Below are 14,555 nucleotides of genomic sequence, written 5' to 3'. Positions count from 1 at the left end.
TTTCACTTCAATCTTGGTTTTGTTCTGTTTATTTAATTTCTTGTATTATGCTTTAGTCTGGCCTTTTCTGTGAAGTTTACTTTTGTCTCTGCTTTTGTTTTCAGTTTATCACTTAGTCTTCTGTTTAGTCATTTTAGGCATTATCTGTTACTCTGTCGTCTGTGGGTTTGTTTGCCATTTTGTTCTTAGTTTTTATGCTCCAGCCATGGTCAGTTCCGTTCTAGTTTTGTCTTAGTCTTTTATATTCTGGCTGGTCTGTCCACTTTAACATGTACTAGTTTTTGGGGTCATTTCTTTCCGTTTGCATGTCATGATGTTTAGTTGTTTTTTCTGTTTTCTTTCATCTCTGTCTCATTGCACTTGTCTCTGCATTTTGTTATTTCTGTTTTTTTCTTCATCAGAATTACCTTTTGGTTTTTGCTGTTCAGTATTTTTGCACTAAGTCACGCCCACCTGAACTTTTCTGTTTCTTCTGTTTGCCACGCCCTCTTCCTGGTTCTTCCAACACGCCTGTTCTCACTTTCTCATTTCCACTTTGGTTATTTAAACTCTCTGCCTTCACTCAAGCCCCGCCATTTCGTTGATTTTCACAGTCCTCGTACCAGCCTTTTCATAGCTCTGCCTTATTTTGCCGTGTACTGACCCAGCTCTGTTTTGTGACCTCGTCTTGCTGCTGCCCACATACTTTGTCTGCTTGTGTTAAAGATCTGAGCCTGCCTTTTTGACGACGCCCTGGCCTGCCGACTATCTGTACCTCTGCAACCATGACTGCCTAACTGTGTACCGAATCCAAGCTCATTTTTTGACCGATAAAGCCTTTCAATTCCATTGTCTGTGAGTTTTTGCATTTGGGTCCCACAACCTTTGGTGCCACATAACCCCGAGTTCCTGACAAGAACGTCCTCATATATGATGCTGTAGTGGAGCAGTGGACAATAATACGGAACCATGGACATTTCAAGGGACTCTTGAGGACCAAAACAGAATTCCACAGAGGAATGTTGGAGCTCTGACAGAGTGACCATCAGGTTCTTGGTCACCTCTCTGCCTAAGGGCCTTCCCCCCCAATAAATCAGTTTAGACAGGCATCCAGCTCTAGGAAGAGTCCTAGTGGATCAGAATGTAATCCATTTACAGATGATGGAGAGCACTGTGCTCATTGGGACCTTCAAATGTTTCTGTACTCTTCAAGATTTGTGCCTCAAGACAATCCTGTCTTGGAGGTCTACAGGCAATTCCTTTGACTTCATGCTTGGTTTGTGCTCTGACATGCACTGTTAACTGTGGGACCTTTATATGTAGACAGGTGTATGCCTTTTCAAATCATGTCCAATCAACTGAATTTACCCCAGGTGGACTCCAATTAAGCTGTCGCAACATCTCAAGGATGATCAGTGGAAACAGGAGGCACCTCCTGAGCTCAGTTTTGAGCTTCATGGCAAAGGCCCGTGAATACTTTTATGATTTTTTTTTTTTTAAACTTGCACTTGCCACTCCCTTCCCCCTCCGGGAGGCTGCGCGGCATGGCTGCAGAAACCCCCCCAAGCTCGGTTGCGCGGCATGAAGCTGCTGCAGCCCACACTCACATTGTCTCAATTTGGATGACGGACTGTTTCAAAGTTTAGTGTCCATAAACAATCAAATATATATATGTGCGATTGTTTTAATTCTGATGTGTACCATTATTACGTTCAACTAGTAATAATTGTGGATTAATTGATGTAGTTTTGTCTGAGGTAATTGGGTGTGATATGAAATGCCCTTTTAGGGATCAATAAAGTTGTTTGAATCTTGAATCTAATAAAAAAAAAAACTTCATTGTCATTATGGGGTACTGTGTGTTGAATTTTGAGAAAAAAAAAAAAAAGAATCTCAACCATTTTAGAATAAGGCTGTAATTTAGCAAAATGTGGGAAAAAAAGTGAAACGCTGCGAATACTTGAATGCGCTGTATAATGTAATCTAATGTGCCATATATGCATTAACAGTTTAGACAGAATAGCTGTTGTTGGGCAACTACCTGATTTGTTGCTGTGCCCCTACATGGAGCAATGTCTCTGTCTTGTGGAAAAACAAAACATTTGTTGGGCCCAAATAGGTTAAAAATCTGAACAAATTAATGCTCAGAAATGAATAGATTTTAATCTTTGCGGGGCACATGCGCAAACCTTGCCATATTTGATTGCAGCTACACAATTAGATCTTCTGCTAGGTGTAGAGATACCAATAATAAAGCTGAAGAAAACAATTTTTTTTTTTTTTTTTGCACTGACAGTAGTTGGGCGAGGCTCATTTGGCAGTGAACATTTCAGGTTGCACTCTGGGTAAAAGTGCTCGTTTATCAGGCCGGAGTCCTTTGCGTCACATTTGTAGAATCTTTCAGTTTTTTTTTTTTTTTTTTTTGCAAACTTCAGGCTGCTGTCTTCTGCCATCTGGCTGCTCTCCCACACAGTCCAGATTTGTGAAGTGCAACACTGAGTTGTCCTTCCCAGGAAAAAAAAAAACAAAAAAAACAACCCTCCTTTGGCAGAAGGAATGCTGTAGCTCAGTTAGACGGGCCCTTAGATCTCACTCACCTCCCCGATTTCAGTTGCTTGTCGCTTGATTTGTGCTTGAATGTCCAGGAAGAACGTTTCTATATTATCTGCTTTTTTTTTTTTTTAAGAGGCACTTTTCCTGGGTAATATTTGGTTAAGTGTAAAAGTTGCAGGCTGTGACAGAGATCCACTCTGATGTCAAGATGATGCGACTGCCACTGGAAGCAGTATTCATGAAGTACTTGTTTGCTCTTATTTCATGCAGTATTTCTGAGTACTGTGCCGAGTTTGACTCCTCGGGAGCTCCTTGTCATGCTTTGTGTTTAACTGATGGAACATGTCGCCCAGTGTGCAGTGATGGACAGCAGTGATTCATTTAAGAGCTGCAGGGAGTTTGCTTCACATGCTTTCTGATTTTCTGAAATTTCTGACAGCTTCATGAATATCTGCATTTGTGACATCCTCCACAACTACGACCCCCCCCCCCCCCCCATTACTTTTTCAAACCGCACACTGCGTGTTGCCTAATGTCCAACACGTCAACAGTTTCACTGGCAATTAAATTTCCAGGCATTAAACAAAGCAACGATTCATCTTGATGTTTGGCGAATGCTGAATGTTTATCAGATTCTCTAATGGCGTAATGAATTCAAAGGTTCACACCAGGTCGCAGTTACCTGATAAATATCCTCACAGGACTCTGGAAAGAAATAATTTTAGTTTCTTTGCCAGTTCAAACTTACCAAAGCAAACAAACCAAAAAGCCCCCTAACAAATGAACCAGAAGGGCACTTGGAGAGTGCAACACCCAGGTCCAGCCCAGCCTATAGGCAGCTTAGGCAATTGCTAATGCCCCTGTCACACATAGCGAAAATGTGCAGGAACCAGGACGACACAGAAACTATGACCATAATCGGATGCAGTCTGGAGGGAAAGAGGCGTGGTCAGCCGTGTCAGAACACATCCAGATTACCTCGTCCACACCTGCACGATGGCATCCAAAGCATATGTGGAGAACAGGTAGATGGCACAGACTGCTGTCAGATGGCCATAAAAGGCACTGAAGACTGCCCGATGTCCAAAGTCTGGATGGCAAACACGGTACCGGAATGGGAGGCAGCGCTGTGTTCCTCCGTTTGCACAGTCTCTGCCGGTACTGGACATCAGAGTACAACCAATGTATGGACAGGACTAATACCATATGTGTCCAAGCCGGCATCGGTGTGGTCACTCACTCACTCATGCAATCACACATCCACTCGTCCTCCCCTTCACAACACTACTGACCTCACGTGCATGTGTGCATAAAGCAGGTGCTGGGCTGATGACATGATTGCTGGGTATGTGTGTTCATAACGGCTGAAAGAGCCGCTATGCATGTCTGCGGGGGGGGGGCCCACATGCGCGCTGTTGTCAGCTACTGGGCACTGCTGGCAGTGGGCCATGGTTTCCCATGCGTCAAACGCAGCCTTTCCAGGGAACTTTAATTTTTTTTTTATTTTTTTGTGTTTTGGCTCACTTCCGCAGCACAACGCAACTCTGTACACCGTGATAGTTGGATTATCACATGGAATTTATTTTTGCCGTGGTTGATTCCAGCACACAGCACGGGTGAGAGGATTTTAACATCATGCTGTGGTCCCGGATCCACGTCCACCCTGTGCTGTGAAACACTCCTGGGCCATTGCTGGAGTTAAGATTCATGTTTAATAATGTTGTCACGGCCTGGGATACAGTTTCACGTCACATCTCCTACAGAGTTAGAAGGTGATCAAGTAATAATATGTATATTACAGCAGTGAGATCCGTTCAGCTCCGAGCCTCTGACGTGTGCTATGACGCGTTACTGCGCACGAGACCACGGAGAGGTGCAGCTGCCCATGTTATATACAGATATGATGAACACAATATTTCACATTATGGGAAGGAATGGAAATAAATAATATGGAAAAAAATAAAGTCAACTTTCACTGTTATAATACAAAAACTAGTTAATACTATTTATTTTTCCGTAGAAAATAAATATAAGCCCATATTGATTTAACTGCATAGTAAAGTCTATTAAATAATGATGATGATAATAGTGTGACAAGCTGTGTGGAAGAACAAAGACCAAGCTAGAGTTTTTGTCTTTTCTACACTCTGACACAAGGAGGTGCTTTTACCTTTTACACACAACAACAGAGACAATAGCAGAAGTCATCAAATTAGTTAGACCCGGACTGGCAACACCTGCACCTTATGAATTCTTTGTGATTCAGTGATACTATGATATATTGTCCTGTGGGTCTTGAGATTTGATCAGCTAGATAGTACCACCTCAGTATGTGAACTATTTTGTGCAAATCAGGCTGAAAATCAAATCCGTCGACTTGTATGTTTGTCAAACTTAAGTTTTTAAGGGCAATTTTTGGTTTGTTTGGTAGAAATTAGCAAAAGGACCTGGGAGGAATAAGCCAACAGACAGACATGACATTGACCTTGGGTAAATTTGGCCTTAATTCCAGAACCCACTTCGATATCTGTGCCACGTTTGGCAGAAATCGGAGTGAAAATTTTAAATTTTCACTTTTGACACCAGCAATTGACTTTCGGTGAATATGACCTTGCCTGGGCAATTCCAAAACCCGCCTCCAGATGTGAGCCAACTTTGATGCAAATCAGAGTGGAAAAAATTTAATTTTGACATTTCACCCCAATCACTGACTTTTGGTAAATTTGATCTAATCTGGAGAATTCCAGAAGCCACCTACATATACAGTATGGTCAACGTTTGTTTGACATTGAAGTGAGAAAAATCTAAATTTTGACCTTTTGACACCAATGACCTTTTACCAAGGCTAACTCTTTAAGGGCAGTTCTGGAGTTGACCTTCATCCACATACCACTTTGTTGGAAAGTGGACAATTGACCTGGGAGGAGTCAGGGAACAAAGAGATAGACAAACACTCAAATTGTGGTTCGATTCTGTCCAAAACTGAAATACTTTATCCTTTACTGACCCTTCCACATTGGTAAAACTGTTTGAGTCAAGCAGTTATGACCTGGAGACTGACCTCTCAAGATCACCCAAGGTCAAGGTTCATGTGAAAGGTGATATGTGACTTCATGTTGGTAATCATCTTTAACCAATTCAACTTAATGACTGTTGGAATTATCCCCCTATATAATCACTGCACCCACATTTTGGGTCCAATTATTATTATAGGGTCCAGAAGCCACATTTACACTGACAGGATGAGGAGGAAAGCTCAGAGTCCTGGCAGACGGTTCTCATCCTCTGTCCTGTCAGTTTGAGCTCTTAAAGTCTGGGAGGCGCTACAGAGCTCTGCTGTCTAAAGGTTCTTTTAAAAAATCTTTTATACCAAATGCCGTCACCATTATGAACTCGACAAAGTGACCAACCCACAGACAAAACCTGTTTTATTGTGTCTATTATATGTCTTTATGTATGACAATGTTTGTATTTCAGTGTTATCTTTTTTGTGCTGGTGAGCCGAAGACAATTTTCCACCTCGGTGGACAATAAAGAATTATTCTATTCTGTTCTTTTTTGCTGTTGACCTATGACATTGACTTTCACCTGTGTTTTGTTTTGTTTTTTTGTCCAAATCACTTAATCCATCAAGTATGGTCCAAACTAGATGGTTGCATTTTGATATGTCTTATTTAGACAAGAACAGATGCACAAGACTGAAAACAATACGCCAGTATGCATGACTGCATATGGGTGTAATAATAATAATTTTTTAGTTTGTACCTTTAAGAAAAATAATTGCTTCCCGTTGGCCTGCAGCCTGTCGGTTGTCAGCAGTGAGAACAGGAGTCATGTGCTCCTCCTCCTCCTCGTCTGTGGTGGTGGCACAGGGTGTGATGGTGTGGCAGACCTGGTCACAGATGGTACACTTAGGCACCCCAGAAGCTGCCTGCTGGCAGGACACATACGTTACACAAATCTCACTGTCATCGTGCACTTCCGCTGACCAGACACTTCCATCAGGTTGCAGAAGCCTGAAGCACGTGAGAGCTTACTGTCAGCCTGTCAAATCTATTAGATTTAATGCTTCAATGCCCAGTTTTTATCAAGTTTAACTGTTGTGTACAAAATTAATTTATGAGGTAGTTTTTAGGAAAGGGGAGCAGTGTAAATAAACTGCAGCTGTATAACGTGTGGTAAAAATGTTTAAACATTTTCATTTAAAATTTTTTTTAGTCATTTAATTTCTGTTTTTCTGTCATCTTTTCGCTAATGGGATGATCCACTGTGACATGATATAAACTCACATGATTCAGTTCAGAAAACACTTTCATTGGAAACTGGTCCCTGAAATACAGTGAATAGAGATCAATGTTAAAATGCAAACTAGCAGTGCACTCAGAGGACATGCCCCACAGCATGATTTAAATTAAGTTCCCAAAGCAAATTCTGAATCTTTTGTCCACACTAGTGGACTGCCTCTATCTTTTTTTTAACCCAATAGATCGAGATCAAAGTACACCTATGGATGTACAATCATGGGATCCTGAGTGTTAAGTTGGTCTTTAAATGTTGAGCTTTCAACCTGAATACACTCATCTTTGATCCTGAACTGGGATCACTAGACTAAGATCCTGATCCCCACCTTTGATCTTGATTACTGATGTTTTTCTTAAAGCCTTTAACAAGGATCAAAGGAATCAGGATGAATGGACAGATCCTGACTTTTGATCATGAACTTTGATTGGCAGACTTAGATCCTGATGCGTGGACTTTAATTCTGAACTTTGAGCTTAATTGCTTACTTCCTGTAATAGCGGTCAGAGGATTCAGGATCAAGGGTAGGTCCTGATCTTTGATCCTGAACTTTAATTGGTAGACTTAAATCCTGATCAGTGAGCTTTAATTCTGATCTTTGCTTCAGATTGTTGTTGTTTTTTTTTTTTTTTTCTGTAATAATAATCAAATGAATCAGGTTCAAGGGTTGATCCTGACCTTTGATCCCAATTGCTTATCTTAAGGCACTTTCACACCTAAATATTTGTTTTAGCCAAAAAGAAAAGTATACATTTAAGGTTTTTCTTCTTCATCAAGAGACTGGATTATTGTGACATAATCCATTGATTATTTGTGTATGAAATATGTACAAATTACTGTAACGGTTTGCTCTGATTATTGTTAGAGGTGGGAAAAAATTCATGTGCAGATTGTCATTATGTAGTGGAAAAAATAAAAAAAATCCCAACAAGAAAAGCATAAACTCTTAAACCTACGGTGCAACAGATGATTGCGCTCTGTGATGTTATTTCTGTATGTTTTAGTTTTCGAGCCTCCGGGAGTCTCATGAGAGTTTCCGACCGTGCCCGTGTTCACGCTCTTTCTAAATTGACCTTATTGACTCCGTCTGGTCTCTTTCTTGTACTACAGTTTTTGTGGCAGATCTCATTAAGGCCAAACAATGCATCCAATAACAGGCTTACAGCGCACCTCCCCAAGGTCTGGCATCTTTTTAACAACGATGGCAAGTTCTTGACTCAATCAAAAATTTTTAAGCTCAAGCTATTCCTCATCCTTCACTTTGGAGGTTGTAGATGTAGTCTATAAAAAATAATCTATAGTGCTGATATACTTCTTTCTTTCTTTCTTTCTTTCTTTCTTTCTTTCTTTCATATAAGAAGGACAACAGCCTACTCTGAACAGATTTACCATACAGTACCATGGTGTTATTTCTTAATGATTGATGTGATGAAGCTCAAGACATATTTACTCGTTTGTGTGTCCATCCCCTGAATCGTCTCAAGAACTATAAAAGTTATGATTTTGTGATCTGCAGTGAGAGTATAGAGCAGATTGAGAAAAGCCTAGAGAGGTGGAAATATGCTCTGGAGAGAAGGGGAATGAAAGTCAATGAAATGAGAGGGAGCACGGTGGAATAGTGCGGTTGCAAGGAGCAGAGGTGGTGAAGTGAGATGAGTTTAAATACTTGGGGTCAGCGGTTCAAAATAAGAGAGAAAGTGGAAAAGAAGTGAAGAAAAGAGGGCAGACAGGGTGGAGAAGAATGGCAGGTGTGATTTGTGATGGAAGGTAGTGGTGTAACAATTAACTGATAAGAATAAAAAGTGTTTTAAATTAATAAATACATCTATGTAGATGGAGCCTTGAACTAATCTAAATGTATGAACTGTTAGATCAGTTTTTCATATTACAAAATGATTAAATGAATCTTGTTTTGCGGCTGCTTACATATCTTCAAACTGATACAAGTTGAAAGGTCAGTGTGACGCTCTTGCGAGACTGTTCACAGGGAATGAACGTCCGTTAGACATAAACTGTATAACAGAGAAGTACTTGTTGAACTTTAATTTCAGTTCCCAATTTATTTATACTGTCAAGAAAGCTATGCTATGCTAATAACAGCCTGCTTCTTCATCTATGCTGCCCTTTCTGCTACTGCATGTGGTGCTGCCCCTAGTGGTGAACAAAAGGTGAGCAGAGGCAGTGCCAACATGCTGCTGCACAGCAGTAAAACATAAAGGAGGTCTCTAGTTTTTTATGAAATATGCATTTGAAGATAAGCAATACCACTTTTGGTTTATTCTAATTTATCATATAAAGTGAATGTGTGGATTCAACAAAGAATTGTATCGACTGCATCATATCACTCCAAAATTAAAAGTATTGTTCCTGAATCACACAAAAGCCCAGGTGCTGTATGTAGATACACATTGTGTCATTTTGTAATGGAAGGAAAAATACCCCTAATAGAAGAGTATCGACAACACTAAAAGGGAAATGCTACAAGAGACAGCAGCTATGTTGTACGGTTTCGAGGCAGTAGCACGAACAGAACTGCTTTACATTTCTTTGGAAGTGACTAGTATGAACAGAATTAGACATGAACGTATCAGAGGGATAGCTCAGCTTCGACAGTTTAGAGACAAGAGAGGCAAGACTGAAATGGTTTGGCTATGCAGAGGAGGGACGCAGGGTATATAGAGAGAAGGATGCTGAGGATGAAGCTACCAGGGATGAGGAGAAGAGGGAGACCAAAGAAGAGGTTTATGGATGTGGTGAGGGAGGACAGGCAGGTGGTCGGTGTGACGGATGAAGATGCAGAGGACAGGAAGAAATGGAGTTGGATGATTTGCTACTAACAGAAGAGTAGCAATTAATTATGGCTCTGAAAATGGGGGGACTGTGTTGAAAAATGGCTGTAATTCTTAAATGATTAATGCAGTATTTTTGCAAAACCCCTCGATTTAAAAGCTAATCCTCTGCGCTACAAGTCCCTCTTGATGGTTTTATTTCAACTCCATTATGGTGGTGCACAGAGGCAAAATTATCCCAATAGTGGAGGTGCTTGTCTTGGTAAAGGGGGATGTCCCTTTTAAAGTTTCTGCCATTATATTTATTAGTATAATTGCATTTGCTTAATGTTTTGTAAAACATGCCCAAGGATTAAAATAGGGACAGTAGTTTGGCACATATACAATGATATAAATTTGTTGTTTGTCATATATATATATATATATATATACACACATACCGCACAGTTTTAAGATTGAGACATGGTCCCTAGATGGGTCCATACAGGGCCCAGAATGCACAATTGTAATTATATTTTTGACAACATTTACTAAATATATAGTACTTTTCAGTAAACATATCATTTCAGAGATTTTCCTCCTCATGTCTATACAGAATTGAAGCCTTCCCTTTAATGTATAACAGGTGACAGCAGCTGACAAAGTGCTCTGCCATCCATGAATAAAACTGAATAGACAAGTGCTTCAGGGAGACACAAGAAAAGTGAAAATCACTGTTTAAAGAAAACCGCTTTTTTGTTCTAAAAGGGAAGGCTTTCCACAAACTAAAAAAAAGAAAAAAAAAAAGACGAAAAATCTGTGGAATTCCTTGGATTAGGACAAACGTATGTGTGCACGCTCTAAAATGCAGAGTGAAGTGATGTACGCAAAAAAATTATAAATGCAACTCTTGTTTTCTTGCCATGCAGCTTAGTGGTTAGCATTGATGCCACACAGCAAGGTCGTGGGCTCGCTTCCTGTGGGGAGTTTGCATGTTCTCCCCGTGTCCTTATGGGTTTCCTCCCACTGCTCCCAGTGGTTGGATTGTGCCTAATTGTAATTAGGGGTTAAATGCAGAGTACAAATTTAGTTGTATATACAGTGCATCCGGAAAGTATTCACAAATCAGCAAAGACCTGAATCCGATTGAACACCTCTGGAGAGATCTGAACGTGGCTGTGCACTGACGCAACACTGCCCATTTAATTTTGGAATAAGGCTGTAGCATAACAGAATGTGGAAAATGTGAAGCGCTGTGAATACTTTCTGGATGCACCATATGCGCCTGTACAAAAAAAAAGATTTCTTATTTGTCTCAAATTCACAAATTTGTTAAAATCCATGTTGGTGAACACTTCATCCAACTCGCAGGGTTGACACATCAAGACACGTACACGTGAAAGTGCAAAATGAAGGGAAATGGTGAAGTGGAAGGGCCAACTGAGGGTTTTGGGATTTGGGTTCAAAATTTAATGTGCTTGCATTCTGGTCTGTGCATGTGTAATATCAAGGAAAATATGGTACATAGGGTGTGAGGCACGGTACAGCATCGAGAGGACGCCAGTCTGTCACTGGGTCACATATAGACAAACACATTCACATCCGCACACACACCTACAGACAATTTAAAGTTTCCAGTCCACCTAACCGGGTGGACTGGACAAAGTGGTCCCAGTTTGGATGCGTGAGGAAGCCAGAGCACCCGGAGAGAATTACGCAAGCACGAGGAGAACATGCAAACTCCACACAGAAAGGCCACAGGTGGGAATCAATCCCATGACCTTCTCACTGTGAGGCAACAGTGCTAACCACTAATACACCGTACTGCCTGTTATGTTACAGCTTTATTCCAAAATGGAGTAAATTCATTTTTTCCCCTCAAAATTCTATTCACAGCAACCCATAATGACATGGAAAAAGTTTTATTCAGAAATTTTTGCAAATTAAAAAAACAAAAAAAAACAAATTAAGAAATGGAATGTACATAAGTATTCACACTCTTTGCTCAAACTTTGTTGATGCACCTTCACCAGCAATTACAGCCTGAAGTCTTCTTCAATATGATGCCACAAACTTGGTGCATCTATCTTTGGGCAGTTTTGTCCATTCCTCTTTGCAGCAGCTCTCAAGCTCCATCAGGTTGGATGGGGAGCGTCGGTGCACAGCCATTTTCTGATCTCTCCAGAGATGTTCAATCAGATTCAGGTCTGGGCTCTGGCTGGGCCACTCAAGGACAGTCACAGAGTTGTCCTGAAGCCACTCCTTTGATATCTTGTCTGTGTGCTGAGGGTCATTGTACTACTGAAAAATGAATCGTTACCCTAGTCTGAGGTCAAGAGCGCTCTGGATCAGGTTTTCATTCAGGATGTCTCTGTACATTGCTCCATTCATCTTTCCCTCAATCCTGACTAGTCTCCCAGTTCCTGCTGCTGAAAAACATCCCCACAGCATGATGCTGCCACCACCACGCTTCACTGTAGGGATGGTGCCTGGTTTCCTCCAAACATGACACCTGGTATTTGGGCAGGATGGTGGCTTAGTGGTTAGCACTGTTGCTTCACAACAAGAAGGTAATGGGATCAGTTCCCACCTGTGGCCTTTGTGTGGTGTTTGTATGGGTTCACTCCGGGTGCTCTCATTTCCTCCAACGTTTAAGGAAATGCAGGTTAGGTGTATTGGAAACTTTATAACTGTGCAGGTCTCCCTTGTAAAACACATCTCTATCTCAATGAACTAACTTGGTTAAATTAAATAAATTCAAGAAGAAGAACAGACCAGACATCAGACCAGAGAATTTTCTTTCTCATGGTCTGAGAGTCCTTTAGGTGCTTTTTGTCAAACTCCAGGTGGGGTGTCGTGCCTTTTACTAAGGAGTGGCTTCTGTCTGGCCAATCTACCATACAGGCCTGATTGGTGGAGTACTGCAGAGATGGTTGTCCTTCTGGAAGGTTCTCCTCTCTCCACAGAGGAATTCTGCATCTCTGACACAGTGACCATCAGATTCTTAGTCACCTCCCTGACTACAGCTCTTCTCTCCCAATCACTCTGTTTAGATGGGCAGCCAGCTCTAGGAAGACTCCTGGTGTATTCGAACTTCTTCTATTTGTGCTCATTGGGACCTTCAAAGCAGCAGAAATGTTTCTTTACTCTTCCCAGATTTGTGCCTCTAGACAATGCTGTCTACAGACAGTTCCTTTGACTTCATTCTTGGTTTGTGCTCTGACATGTACTGTCAACTGTGAGACCTTGTATGTAGACAAGTTGGTGCCTTTTTCAAATCATGTCCAATCAGCTGAATTTACCCCAGGTGGACTCAAGTTAAGCTGTAGAAACATCTCAAGGATGATCAATGGAAACAGGATGCACCTGGGCTGTGGATCCTTATATGCATGTGATTTCTTTTTTTTATTTTTAATACATTTACAAAAAAAACCCAACAAAAAAAAAGCAAAAAACCTTTTTTCACATTGTCATTACGGGGTACTGTGTGTTGAATTTTGAGGGGAAAAGAAAAAGAAAAAAATGAATTTAATTTATTTTGGAATAAGGCTGTAACAAAACGTGGAAAAAGTGAAGCGCTGTGAATACTTTCTGGATGCATGGAATCATACTGATACTCTGGATCTGCAGATATTTAGTATTAAATGACTTGGGTCGGGATTGGAGGAAAGAACCATGACATCAAATGGATAAAGAAAATGGACTGTGGAATAGTCAGTTCCAATAGTCAGAGTAAAAACCTAAAAAATATCCATATAAGTTACATTTAGAACAGATAAAAAATGTGCAATTATTTTGCGATGAATTCCTAGTTGACTATGGACAATCTATAGTCATCAATCAAACCGGTAAAAAGGAGTTTTTAAAATGCCTATTTGTGACCGTATAAAAGCATGAACATCCGCAAACCATCAGACACAAGGGGGTTATTCCCATTCGAATCCAATTCCATCATTTGCACGGTTTATTGTTCTGTAGGTAATTTGGTCGGCGAGGCTTACTGTTGAGTCGAGGCAGCGTCGCTCCAACAGCGGTCAGGGCGTGGAGTAATCCAACAAATGTAAAACGGTAATTCTGTATCAATCCACATCAATACTTTTGTATGTTCGCTTAAATTCAGCCATTTAGGCGTCGGCGTCGGTACGTGACTTTCTCTCACTCTCAGCTAACAATGCTAATAACTAGCAGCGCGCGCAGCCGGTGTTCTGTCAAATTGTGCATCTTGGCGCATAAAATTGACAGTTCTGAGTCCCGACAATATTGCGCATGCGCAGTTGCGCGGACAGAAATGACATTCGACAGGAATGACATCTCGTCAGAACAACCGTCATCGGCGGAGTCATACATCCAAATGTGAAACGGTCGACTATTTTGCCACCATTACCCCGATATTATACGGTCTGACATCTCACATGCTTAATCAATCAGATTCACGGGAAAAATGTAATTGGATTAGAATTGAAATGAAATATTTTAATCGGTTGACAGCTTTCGTTACAATATATAAGTTTGGGTGTTTTTCTTCACCAGCTGAATACTTTCCTTTTTTTTCCTTTTATACTTATCGTGTCAGATGTTGAAACGCAGTTGCTCGTCTTCACAGCAAAGCTCACAGTTTTCAGGTGACTTAAACTTCAAATATGTCACCATTGGAAATGTTGTTTACTCTTGCGAGTCAAACATTTCTTAAATGTCAGTTCTTCTTTGTGGATAACCTCAGCTTCCTTCCCTCGTGTCACTGAGTTGGCGAGTGGTGTTATAAGTGTGCTTTTTTTATAGACTGTCTTTTGGTCCTGATTCTCTTGACCTTCATATTGCTGAGTGGCGCGTTTCCCTCAGATCTCATTTATTAATCAGTTTGTTTGGACAGGCTGAAATCAGAGATGTGGGTTTGAGAATTCCCTCCTGTGCCTGCGGTAACAGTCACTCTGTTTACTCAGATTCCACTTTTTATGT

At 40.8% G+C, this 14,555-nt stretch overlaps 1 long non-coding RNA gene across 1 annotated transcript; it reads left to right on the top strand.

The window, feature by feature from the left end:
* The first annotated feature begins 5,962 nt into the window (after nt 1–5,962).
* On the top strand, nt 5,963–12,577 carry LOC117529747. Its single transcript, XR_004566088.1, has 3 exons — nt 5,963–6,095; nt 6,305–6,321; nt 12,566–12,577. It is a non-coding gene; the product is annotated as an uncharacterized LOC117529747 (long non-coding RNA).
* Nucleotides 12,578–14,555: the final 1,978 nt, after the last annotated feature.

The sequence above is a fragment of the Thalassophryne amazonica genome, chromosome 17 (genome assembly GCF_902500255.1).
Source record: "Thalassophryne amazonica chromosome 17, fThaAma1.1, whole genome shotgun sequence".
NCBI classification, from domain to species: Eukaryota; Metazoa; Chordata; class Actinopteri; order Batrachoidiformes; family Batrachoididae; genus Thalassophryne; species Thalassophryne amazonica.
This window is presented reverse-complemented; position numbering and strand designations above follow the sequence as displayed.